This window comes from Hemiscyllium ocellatum, chromosome 20 (assembly GCF_020745735.1).
Source record: "Hemiscyllium ocellatum isolate sHemOce1 chromosome 20, sHemOce1.pat.X.cur, whole genome shotgun sequence".
NCBI classification, from domain to species: domain Eukaryota; kingdom Metazoa; phylum Chordata; class Chondrichthyes; order Orectolobiformes; family Hemiscylliidae; genus Hemiscyllium; species Hemiscyllium ocellatum.
The window spans coordinates 52,939,156-52,951,274 of NC_083420.1; positions in this window are offsets into that span (position 1 = coordinate 52,939,156).

The following is a 12,119-nucleotide window of genomic DNA, read 5'->3' on the forward strand; positions in this document are numbered from 1 at the left end:
TACATTGGAAAAGTGATCTGTAAAATGGGAGAGGGGAGAGTGCAGTGGGATCTGGGTGTCCTTGGGCACCAGTCGCTGAAAGTAAGCATGCAGGCGCAGCAGGTGGTAAAGAAGGTAAATGGTATGTTGGCCTTTAGTGCGAGATGTTTCAAGTACAGGAGCAGGGATGTGTTGTTGCAGTTAGACAGGGCCTTGGTGAGGCCACACCTAGAATATTGTGAGCAGGTTTGGTCTCCTTTTCTGAGGAAGGATATGTTTGCTCTCGAGGGAGTGCAGCAAAGGTTTCCCCAGCTGATTCCAGGGATGACGGGACTGACATCGGAGGAGGGATTGATTGGGTTAGGATTGTTTTAACTGGAGTTCAGACAAATGAGGGAGGATCTCACGGAGTCTTATAAAATTGAAACAGGTCTAGTCAGGGTAGATGCAGGGAGGATGTTCCCGGTGGTAGGAGTGTCCAGAACCTGGGGGGACCTTCTGAGAATTCAGGATGGACCATTCAGGATGGGGATGAGGAGACATTTCTTCACCCAAAGAGTGGTGAGTCTGTGGAATTCATTACCACAGGAAGTAGTTGATGCCAAAACATTGAATGTATTCAAGAGGCAGCTAGATATAGTACTTGGGATGAATGGGATCAAAGGTCATAGAGAGAAAGCAGGATTAGGCTGTTGAGTTGGATGATCAGCCATGATTGTGATGAATGGTGGAGCAGGCTTGAAGGGCCGAATGGCCTCACCCTGCTCCTATCTTCTAGGTTTCTATGTGTCTTTCCATGGGGAATAGTAGTGATCAAATTGCAATAAAGTTTATTATACAGACAATGAAGCATTTATGAACTGCATAGAATTTCAGGTGATGGAAAACATATTAAAGTTTGTCTTTTTTCCATTAAATTTTAATGGAACCAAATGAATAGAATTTTCTAAGGAATAGCTTTCATAACGTAGGTTAAACCAAAAAGGCGAACATTATATTCAATGCATATGAATGCCGAAAGGTCACAAGGAACACTGAGCTTGCAAATATGCCTCACCTTTTCAGGGGCTGCCTAACTGTAAACGGTGGTCCACCAAACTTGAGTGGCTTAGCTGGCGAACCCCAGACAGGGAGTGGCCAGACCCCCTGAGCGATATCTGTGCAGCTCCCCGATCCTCTGCACTGTACCCAGACGGTGAGCCAATCCCCAGATGGTAAAGGCACAGACTGTAACAGAACCTGTTAGTGCCCAAAGCTCCTGGACTGATATCGGGGGCAGCCTCTGTGCTGGCACTGACAGGTGCCTCCCTGGAAATGCCAAAACCACCTCCCTGAGACTTGGCGGAAGCGTTGCCCTTGGCTGGCATGCGGTGCAGCTGTGAGATTGGTGCAGCACGTCCATCCTCTGAGTGATCATTGCTGGCTGCCCAATGTGGGAAGGTGCTGTCTCTGTCTCTGCACTGAACAACAAGATGAGACAGAAGTACGATGAGCCTGTCAGCTCGAGATAAGGGTGGGGGAGCTTAGAGAGTAAAGAGGCAGGGATACTGCGAGCATCCAGTCAGGCACTAAGTAAGTGAACACTGAGAAAGCAAGTGAGCAGCGCTGAGACACTCCCTGGGCCAGCCTGGCAGCCTGTCCCCCGTGAGCAACCAGCATTTCACCGTGGGTTACCAGCACATGTGAGACATTGAAGAGCAGCAGCATTACGCAAGTGCATCCTTAGAATCACCCTACAAAGTGGAAACCGGCCATTCAGCCCATTGAGTCCACACCAACCTTCTGAAGAGCTTCCCACCCAGACCCACCCATCCTACCCTATTGATCTAACCCAACATTTCCCATGACTGAAGCACCCAAACTACACATCCCCGATCCAAGTGCCATGACTTGGCATGGAGGGGCTGCAATGTGTCAGATGCCGGCATCCTTGGATGGGAAGTGCACGTGCCCATTGCCATGTTCCCTGTGATGTCCAAGGAGAAGCCCATGGTGAGCTGGAGTTAAGCTTCTATCCATTCCAATGATGGGAAGCTACATGTCACTGAAGTGAGATTTGCAGCTAGTGGGGACAAAAGCAAATGATAATTCCTGTTATTATATCTCTCATTGCTCCCTGCTAAGAATCTCACCTCAACGCTGAAACTCTGTTGGGAAACTCAACCAGTTGCTTCCAACTTCTCCCAGGCATCTCCCCACTCCCTGCCTCATATTTACAGCAGACAATAAATTAAATCTCACTGACATAAATTGCTGTGTATGAAGTTGACATGCAGGAAGATTAGTGAAATATCTCCTCTAATGCTTTCTTACAAAACAGAAGCAAAAAAAAATCACTCAATGGCGCATGAAAAATGCTATTAGCACCATGAATTATTTATATTGGGAGCGAGGTTAAAAATGTGATTCCTGAAAGACACTCTGCCTCTGAATGAAGATGAGGAGGCTGCAATGGCTCCTGTTGTCTTGACTCGCATGCTCGATTGATCAGATTTATTTTTAAGTGTGGGTGCATGTCGATTCAATGAGTGTTTAAGTGTTGGTAACCGATGCACTGACACACTTCTTTCACTTTTAAAATGAAACAAGAATAGCCTTATTTTACTTAAACACGATCTCTCAATTAGAATGAGAAACACTCCAAAGGCCAACACACCCGCACATTTGAAATTCATACACAAACTTAAAATTCACACACTCGAAACTGACACACACAATTGAAATTCCACATGCGCTTGAAACACACACACACACACACACACACACACACACACACACACACACACACACACACACACACACACACACACACACACACACACACACACACACACACCTCTCAATTCAGCTCTTCTTACAGAGACAGTAGCTGCTGGGTTCATTTTTTTACTCTCTGCCTGAGCTAAGCAGATAATCAAAACCACAAATGGGTTTCAAGACTTTAAATGAAAAGATAGAATGAAAACCAACTCAGGGGTTTTGACAGACACTCATTCAATTGTGCACTGGTCTTCAGAGAAAACAGGTGATTAACTACACAAGGATTAACTCGCTTGGCATATGTCTCTCTCACTCCAACTACCCAGTGACCCAAATAGCTCGTGATTCCAGTTAACTTTTTTTACCCGATTCGATGACATTTGAGTACGTTCCTTGCATAACCAGAGTCTCAATATAGAAATATTTTTGTCTTCAACCAGGTCAAAGCATATCATTATTCCTTTAGTGTCACAGGATCAAAATCCTGGCATTCCCTCCCTAACAACATTGCGTGTCCACTGAATGGACTACATCAACCACCTTCTCAAGGAGGCAACTGGGGATGGGCAATAAATGGTGGCTCAGCCAGTGTTACCCACATCCCACAAATGAATAAGTAAGACAAGTACAGTTGCACCCACTCTAAATGAAAGCAGTTTATCATGTACAGTAGTGAATGTTAATCTTATAAAATAAGCAATGTGACAATATTTCCTTTGCTCAAGTAATAGCCAATCTGTGCGAGTAGATGAGAAAATGAGCAAGTTAGATTAAAACTTTTCATTTAGAATAATTCATTTAGAAGTTTGTAAGCTGTAAAGTTTTCTTTACAATCCGTGAGGGTTTGGTGAGGTGGGAGAATTTTGAAACATAGAAACATCAAAAATAGATGCAGGAGAAGGTCATTCACCCCTTTGAGCTTGCTCCACCTTTCAATATGATCATGGCTGACTATGAAATTTCAGTCTCCCATGCCCACAGCATCTCCTACCCTTTGATCCATTTAGTCGCAAGGATTACATCCAATTCCCGCTCGAATGTATCTCACAAACTGGCCCCAACAGTGTTTGGGAGTGATGAAAATCTTAAAAATTAGACTGCCCACTCCAACCTACCTATAGTTAAAATAACTGAGGCAGGAGGCTAGGTCAGAAACAGCCAGCACCCAAGGATGTAGCTGCCACTTTGAATCTTTAATGACGCTCCAAGACACATTATCTATCGGATTTAAACTACTGTTGATTTATTGAGCTTCCCAACTCTCCTGAGATCACTCCCCACCAACAACCTCCATTCCAGCCATCCTTCCTCATTCATCCCAATCCCCCCGCCTCTCAACTCAACCACACTCTCATCAAGTTCCGTCATCTCTGTATCAGGCTTCAATCTGTAGGTTCCCAATCTGCGCTGGGCCTCATATTCAATTCCAGCTTTCTGGGATGGGCTAGCCTCCTGGGACATCATCCCTTCATTGAACACTTGAGACCACTTTCTCTCCAGGTCCATATCCCTTCTCCCAACTCCCAAATCAACTTCCTTCTTGCGATCACCCCCATCAAAACCTACACCATCTCCACATCAACCCATCACCCCACCAAAGTCATAGTCATACAGTCACACAGCATAAAAACAGACCTTTTTGTTCAATCAGTCCATGTTGAACATAATCTCAAATTAAGCTAGTCCAATCTGCTTCTCCTGTCCACCCTCTGTATAAAATATGTGCCCCTCAAATCTTTTTTTAAATCTTTCTCCTTTCATCTTTGAAATGTGCCCCCTAGTCTTGAAATCCTCCATCCTATGGAAAAAAAACTCCCATTAACCCTATGTATATCCCTCATGATTTTATAAACTTCTATAAAGTCACTTCCCAACCTCCCAGGGTCCAGTGAAAAAAGTCCCAGTCTATACAGCTTTTCTTTATAACTCAAACCCTCTGAAACCGGCAATATCCTGGGAAATGTCCACACAAACTACTTCAATGGTGCACTTCACAATAAATAACTTCAAATCAAACAGAAGAAAAACAAGGAACTGCTGATGCTGGAAATCAGAAACAAAAACAGAAATCACTGGAAACATTCAACCAGTCTTGCAGCATCTGTGGAGAGAAAGGAGTCTCGAGTGTGGTGCTGGAAAAGCACAGCAGGTCAGGCAGCATCCAAGGAACAGGAGAATCGACGTTCCTGGCATAAGCCCTTCATCAGGAATGAGGCTTGTGGGCCAGGGGGCCTGAGAGATAAATGGGAGGGGGGTGGGGCTGGGGGAAAGTAGCTGAAAATGTAATAGGTATACGAAGGTGATAGGTCAGAGAGGAGGGTGGAGTGGATAGATAGGAAGGAAGATGAACAGGTCAAGAAGGTGGTGATGAGTTGGAGGCTTAGGACTGGGATAAGGTAGGGGGAGGGGAAATGAGAAAACTGGTGAAATCTACATTCATCCCGTGTGGTTGCAGTGCCCCGAGACGGAAGATGAGGCGTTCTTCCTCCAGGGGTCAGGTGGTTAGGGTGTGGTGGTGGAGGAGGGCCAGGACCTGCATGTCCTTGATGGAGTGGGAGGGGGAGTTAAAGTGTTCAGCCACAGGGTGGTGGGGTTGGTTGGTGCGGGTGTCCCAAGGATATTCTCTGAAATGATCCACAAGTTGGTGTCTTGTCTCCCAAATGTAGAGGAGACCACATCGAGGTTACAGTAGATGATGTGTGTGGAAGTACAGGTAAATTTCTGTTGAATGTGGAAGGAAAGCAGAGTTAACTTTTTGGATCCAGAGATCCTTCTTCAGAACACAGCTGTCTGAATTGTTATGTAAAGGATTAATTTAGCAAGTTATCTGTGCCAGCAATATTTTATAAGCCATGTGAGAATGAATGATCAGGTTGCCTTTGTTTTTGGCTGAGTACCTGACAGGAGAATGACCAGTGTCCTTAAAACATCCCCATTAGCTGAGATGATGAATGGAAACTGAGTGTGGGATTGAACCCACAAATGTCTGCCCCCACCCTAGATCTGGGAGCATTACCACCCATGCTCACTGACAGATACACTCTCTGTGTTGCCATAGTGTTATCTAACTATGTTAGCTTTTGTTCCATTCTTCAGTTATCAAGTTCCAACTTGAAATGAATTGCAACATAAGAATCTTTATGGATTTCTGCGTCCCTAATTAATTAATTTATTAGTCTTGTGTGGTAAGCCTGGCAAGTCAGCTTCAGAATTTTTGTCAATGCTGACATGGCTCCCACTGTGACGATAGTGAAGCAACCGCGATTCTGAAAACTCTTCCCAAATCAGCACCTGACGTTTTTGCCAGGATGAGGAAGGGGTGGTCAGGAGAGTGCGGGGGGTATCAGTGTTGAATGATACGTTGCAAATCCACGGATCAAGTTATGCATTGGGTTTGTTAAATGGAGACATCAATTTGCATGAAAGGCAGCCAAAATAAATTAGAACGGTTGGTCTGATTGGAACCATAGAATCCCTACATGCAGAAGCAGGCCATTCAGCCCAACAAATCCACACTGACCCTCCAAAGAGCATCCGACCCAGACCCATCCCTTTATCTATCCCTGTAACCCTGCCTTTCCCATGACTAACCCGCCTAGCCTGCTCACTATGGGGCAACTTAGCATGGCCAATCCAGCCTAACCTGCACATCTTTGGACTGTGGGAGGAAACCAGAGGAAACCCACGCAGACACAGGGAGAACATGCAAACTCCACACAGGCAGTTACCCGAGGCTGGAATTGAACCCAGGTCCCTGATGCTGTGAGGTTACAGTGCTAACCACTGAGCCACTGTGCCAGGAGTGTGCGAAGGGAGGGATATGCTGTGAGGAGTGAGGGCTGTAGAGCTGATTTTCTTACAGTTGTAACTGTGGCAATTGTAATGAGGTCAGCCAGGTGGATCTCATCGAGTATGAGTTCCCTAATCGGGGCTGTTAATCTGATCCAATCAGGGAGCCCTGGCTGACAGATATAAACAGGAGTTTCAGGGGTTCTGTCACTCTAGGAGCTGGCTCTGTGCTATCTGGGTCAGTGTCATGTACTATGTATGTGCAAATAAAAGGTGACTTGGTGATGGCATACCAGCCTCTATGGAGTTAGTTCAGTCACAAAGTCCCAAATTAGACAGCACATGCTTCCAAGCTGGATTTATGGAGCTCGAAGAGTTTCTAAATCTGCACTCCTGAATCAGGAGCAAACATTTGGATCAACTGGGAACTCTATAACTGTCTAAAAGCACAGAAACCTCCATGTTTATAGGTGTTACTCTACGTAAGGAATGTTCCTTCAGAAAACCGTTATTGAATAATATTGGCTCATCCTGAATAGTCAGGAAATATTGAAAAAGTACTCATTCTTGGGAGCTTGAGTAGATGGTGGAACTTAATTGAAATGAAACAAACATATAACATTGTGCTTTACTTGTCCTGAGGAAAGGTCACCGGACCTGAAGCATTAACTCTGATTTCTCTCCACAGATGCTGACAGACCTGCTGAGTTTTTCCGGCAATTTCTGTTTTTGTTTCTGATTTATAGCATCTGCACTTCTTTTGGTTTTTATAGGATGGTTGTATTGGCTATAGGTGAATGCCAAGTTTATGCTTAGTTTTCATTTCAACATATAATGAGTTTCATCTGATTGCTAATCTAGGTATCACATTCAATTCATAATTGCTTTCAGGATCCTGTCTGCTATTATTTAGTTCCAGCTTTCATTAAAACTGGCAGGATTGTGCATACAAAGCTGTAATGTTGTAGATTACTAATTCATCAAAAAAAACACTTCACCTTGTAAATAATGATGTTGCTGTTTTTATACTGTTACAGTTGTGATAACATGCATCAATCTCACAATAATTTCACTTTCTATTGACAATACCCACATGCTATAAAGGAATATGATTATCTTGTCATTGTTTCCAAGTCAACTCTTTGTGTTGAGAATCTCTGAGCATGAATAGCTCAATCAGAGTTTCTATAAACCTCCTGCAGCACTGACAAATGGGACTGACATAACCTGCCGGGAATTTAATACAAAACAGTCCATTCTGATCGGTCCTCAGAAGAGAACAGTGCCTGCTTAAAGATAGACTTCCACCATTTTGTCCCTAATAACAGACGACTCTGCAATATCACTGAGGGTGGTCTTGAATGCTGCCTTTTATGAAGGAATGGGGCAGGGAATCCATTGCCTTCCTGACAAAGTCAAGGGAGGGAAATGTCTCCCAGGTTATTGAGGGCCACTTAAGTGTCTCAGCCTGCACTGGCAGCAGCAAGAGGGCCCACACCACGTGGGCAGGCCTCCGGGTTCAGCCTGATGCCTCGGTTGGCAACCCAGTACCCCATGATCAATCCCACTGGCAGCAAGGCTGTAACTGCAGGGAGGTCACTCCCCCTCTCTAGGCCTTGGGTACTGTTGCTGGTCACCTACAAACCCAGTTGTGAGCATTACCAACACTTGACCACAGCTGTTATGGGAAAAGCAGTGGTGGTTGGCCCACTGCTTGAGGCTATAGGGGAGATGTTGTTTTGCAGCTTCACTATGACTGTTGCTGCATTTTCCTTGTCTGCTGAATACGTTTTGATTTGAGACTAGGATTTTGTATTTCTTTAAATTTCCCAACTCTTACCTGTTTTAAGTGGCTCATTTATCATTATCCCTGGTTCTCCCAGTTTTCTCTCGATGCTCTCTTAGTTTCATTCCATACATTCACCACCCTCTGCGTGAAAAAGTTGCCCCTGAGGTCCCTTTTATATCTTTCCCCTCTCACTCAAACCCATGCCCTCTAGTTCTGGACTCCCCCCAGCCAAGGGAAAAGACCTTGCCTATTTACCCTGTCCATGAGTCTCATGAATTTAATCCTCCGATGTTTGCTTGTTTCCTCATATGATACTGTACAAAACAGAACTGACTATGCAGGAACTTAAAGATATTTTTTATGAATAAAGTATATTTTTGGAATTAAAAAAAATCAACAGTTTCCCAGAAATGTCAGGAAACTGAGGATCCCTTTTAAATCTTTCCCCAATCACCCTAAACCTATGCCCTCTAGTTCTGGACTCCCCCACCGCAGGGAAAAATCCTTATCTATCTATCTTATCCATGCCCCTCATGTTTTATAAACCTCAATGAGGTCACCCCCCCCCCCTCCCCCCCAAAGTCTCTAAGGCTCCAGGGAAAATAGCCCCAGCCTAGGCAGCTTCTCCTTATAGCTCAAATCCTCCAACCCTGGCAACATCCTTGTAAATATTTTCAGTACCCTCTCATAATTAACAGCAGGGAGACCAGAACTAGTTTCAGTAATGGTGAGCACCAAGTTATTATGGATTTTAGTTGCTTTTGTTTTTCAAAGTCTTGCTCACCAATGTCTTTTAAGAAAGAAAAGGCGCGATCCTTACCTGGTCTGACCTACATGTGACTCCAGACCACAGCAATGTGGTTGACACTTCCCTTCAAGGGCAAAAAGGGGTGGGCACAAAATGGTGACCTTTCCAGCGGCAACCACATCCCTTAGAAATAAAAGTTATCCTTTTTGGATTTCGGACTGTGGAGTGCTTAGGTCCAAATATCTGGGCTCAATGCCTGTTTACCTGTGAACATTTATTATTTGGCTACCTTTGGCTATACATTCAAATGCCCTGCCATACCTGTTCTTATCCGCCAGTCCTGAAATGCATGATTGTTCCAACTCTCTAGCTGCCAAATCTTACCATGTCTGAAGGAATGTGTGCCTGAAAAATGTGGTCATTTTGTCACTCCCAATTCCTTCCAGCCAATGGTTTCCCACATGGTGGAATGTGGATCTCCAGGCAACTGGTTTATTTCATCTAAATAGCTGTCTCCCCTTGTGCCAAGAGGTTCTGCTGAGTAAGTCTTCACTCTGCCTCTGGAAGCTTACTTCACTCACCACAGTTATAGGGATCAGATTCAACTCTCAAACCCAGTCCCTTATCTGTTTCCCTTGCTGGACCGTTAATGCAACATCACCAGATTATTTTGGCCACTTAAATCACTCTGCAGGTAGAATTAATCCAACAGGTACTGGGCCCATGCAATGACAAGTGTGGCCCTGAGATCAATCAGTCTCCGAGTGATGGCCAAACCGCGCCTGATTAAACTGGAGCGTGAAAGGGGCTGATGTGAGCCACTGGGACCCATGCCTGATTGGCTGGTCAGCACTCGGCAGGTTGGACTTGTTCCACCAGGGTCCTGAACCTTGGAGAGGACCCAACAATAGCCGCCTAAATGCCTGAAATCTACATCATGACATTGGGCCTCCCTTCACCGTGGAACGGATTAGAAGGAGTTGTGATGTTTGTTATCAGCTCTACAATCTGTCAGACCAATTAAATGCCACCCTATAAAAGATCTAACACATCCCAGTAAACAAGTATCATTGAATATTTTTAACTGGGTTCTTTCAGAATCTAAGGACAAATGTTCACTAAAGTACTTCAATACAGAGTGTTTTGCTCCTATCTAGTCTCTATACAGCTTCACTAAGTGTCTCTGTGTTTTACACTGTTTTGCTGGCAATCCCTGGTTTTGGTGGTGTTGAATTTGGGTGACAGATGAGACACCTGTCAAATCCCTAAAATTTCTAATCAGGGGCCTCTGACGCCAACTATAGCTGTAGGGCACATGGTATTGGGGGCAATGTATTAACTTGGGTTGAAAGTTGGTTGGCTGATAGGAAACAAAGAGTGGTGATAAACTGCTGCATTTTGGAATGGCAGGCAGTGACCAGTGGGGTACCGCAGGGATCAGGGCTGGGACCGCAGCTTTTTACAATATATGTGAATGATATAGAAGATGGTATGAGTAAAAACATTAGCAAATTTACTGAAGATTCTAAGCTGGGTGGCAGGGTGAAATGTGAGGAGGATATTAGGAGATTACAGGGTGACCTGGACAGGTTAGGTGAGCGGTCAGATGCATGGCAGATGCAGTTTAATGTGGATAAATGTATGGTTATCCACTTTGGTGGCAAGAACAGGAAGGCAGATTACTACCTAAATTGAATCAATTTAGGTAAAGGGATAGTACAAAGAGATCTGGGTGTTCTTGTACACCAGTCAATGAAGGTAATCATGCAGGTACAACAGGTAGTGAAGAAGGCTAATAGCATGCTGGCCTTCATAACAAGAGGGATTGAGTATAGAAGCAAAGAGGCTCTTCTGCATCTGTACAGGGCCCTGGTGAGACCACACCTGGAGTATTGTGTGCAGTTCTGGTCTCCAAATTTAAGGAAAGACATTCTGGCTATTGAGGGAGTGCAGCGTGGGTTCATGAGGTCAATTCCCGAAATGGGGGGACTACCTTACGCTGAAAGACTGGAGCGACTGGGCTTGTATACTCTTGAGTTTAGAAGACTGAGAGGGGATCTGATTGAGACATATAAGATTATTAAAGGATTGGACACTCTGGAGGCAGGAAACATGTTTCCACTGATGGGTGAGTGCCGAACCAGAGGACACAGCTTAAAAATACGGGGTAGACTATTTAGGACAAAGATGAGGAGAAACGTCTTCACCCAGAGAGTGGTGGCTGTGTGGAATGCTCTGCCCCAGAGGGCAGTGGAGGCCCAGTCTCTGGATTCATTTAAGAAAGAGTTGGATAGAGCTCTCAAGGATAGTGGAATCAAGGGTTATGGAGATAAGGCAGGAACAGGATACTGATTAAGGTTGATCAGCCATGATCATATTGAATGGTGGTGTAGGCTCGAAGGGCAGAATGGCCTACTCCTGCACCTATTGTCTATTGTTTATTGAGATTGATTGAGGGAAACAGGCATGTGGTGGGAAGGACCAAGTGTCTCGCCGTGTAAGGGTGAGAGTTACCTTCACTGAGCCAGAAAGAGCTGGCATTCTCCCCCAGGAGTCAAGGACAGTGTTAGCCTTCAGTGCTCCTCATTCACTTTTCCCTCCCATTAGACTCTCCTTAGACCACCTTTTAGGCCACCAGGCATCTAAGGGATGCCTGCTGTTTCCCTGGTGATGTCTGAACAGGAACCTCTTCCTACACCCATTCTGCAGGGAAGTGGATCGACTGTATAAGGAGAGTTATAAGAAGAGGTTGGACGCACTGGAAGTTCTTTCACCCCAGTGCAGGAGGTTGAAGTTTGTCAAAGTTTATAAAGGTCTACTAGACCTTATAGAGGTTTATTAAATCATGAGTGATATACATAAGGCAGGTGTCTTTTCCCTAGGGTGGGGGATTTCAAGACTGGGGGGCATATTTTTCAGGTGAGAGGAGAAAGACTTTTAAAAAAAAAGACATGTGGGGCTTCTTTTTACACAGAGAGTAGGTTTGTGTGTGGAATGACCTTCGAGAGGAAGTGGTGGATGTGGGTACAGTCACAAAGTTCAAAGACACTTAGA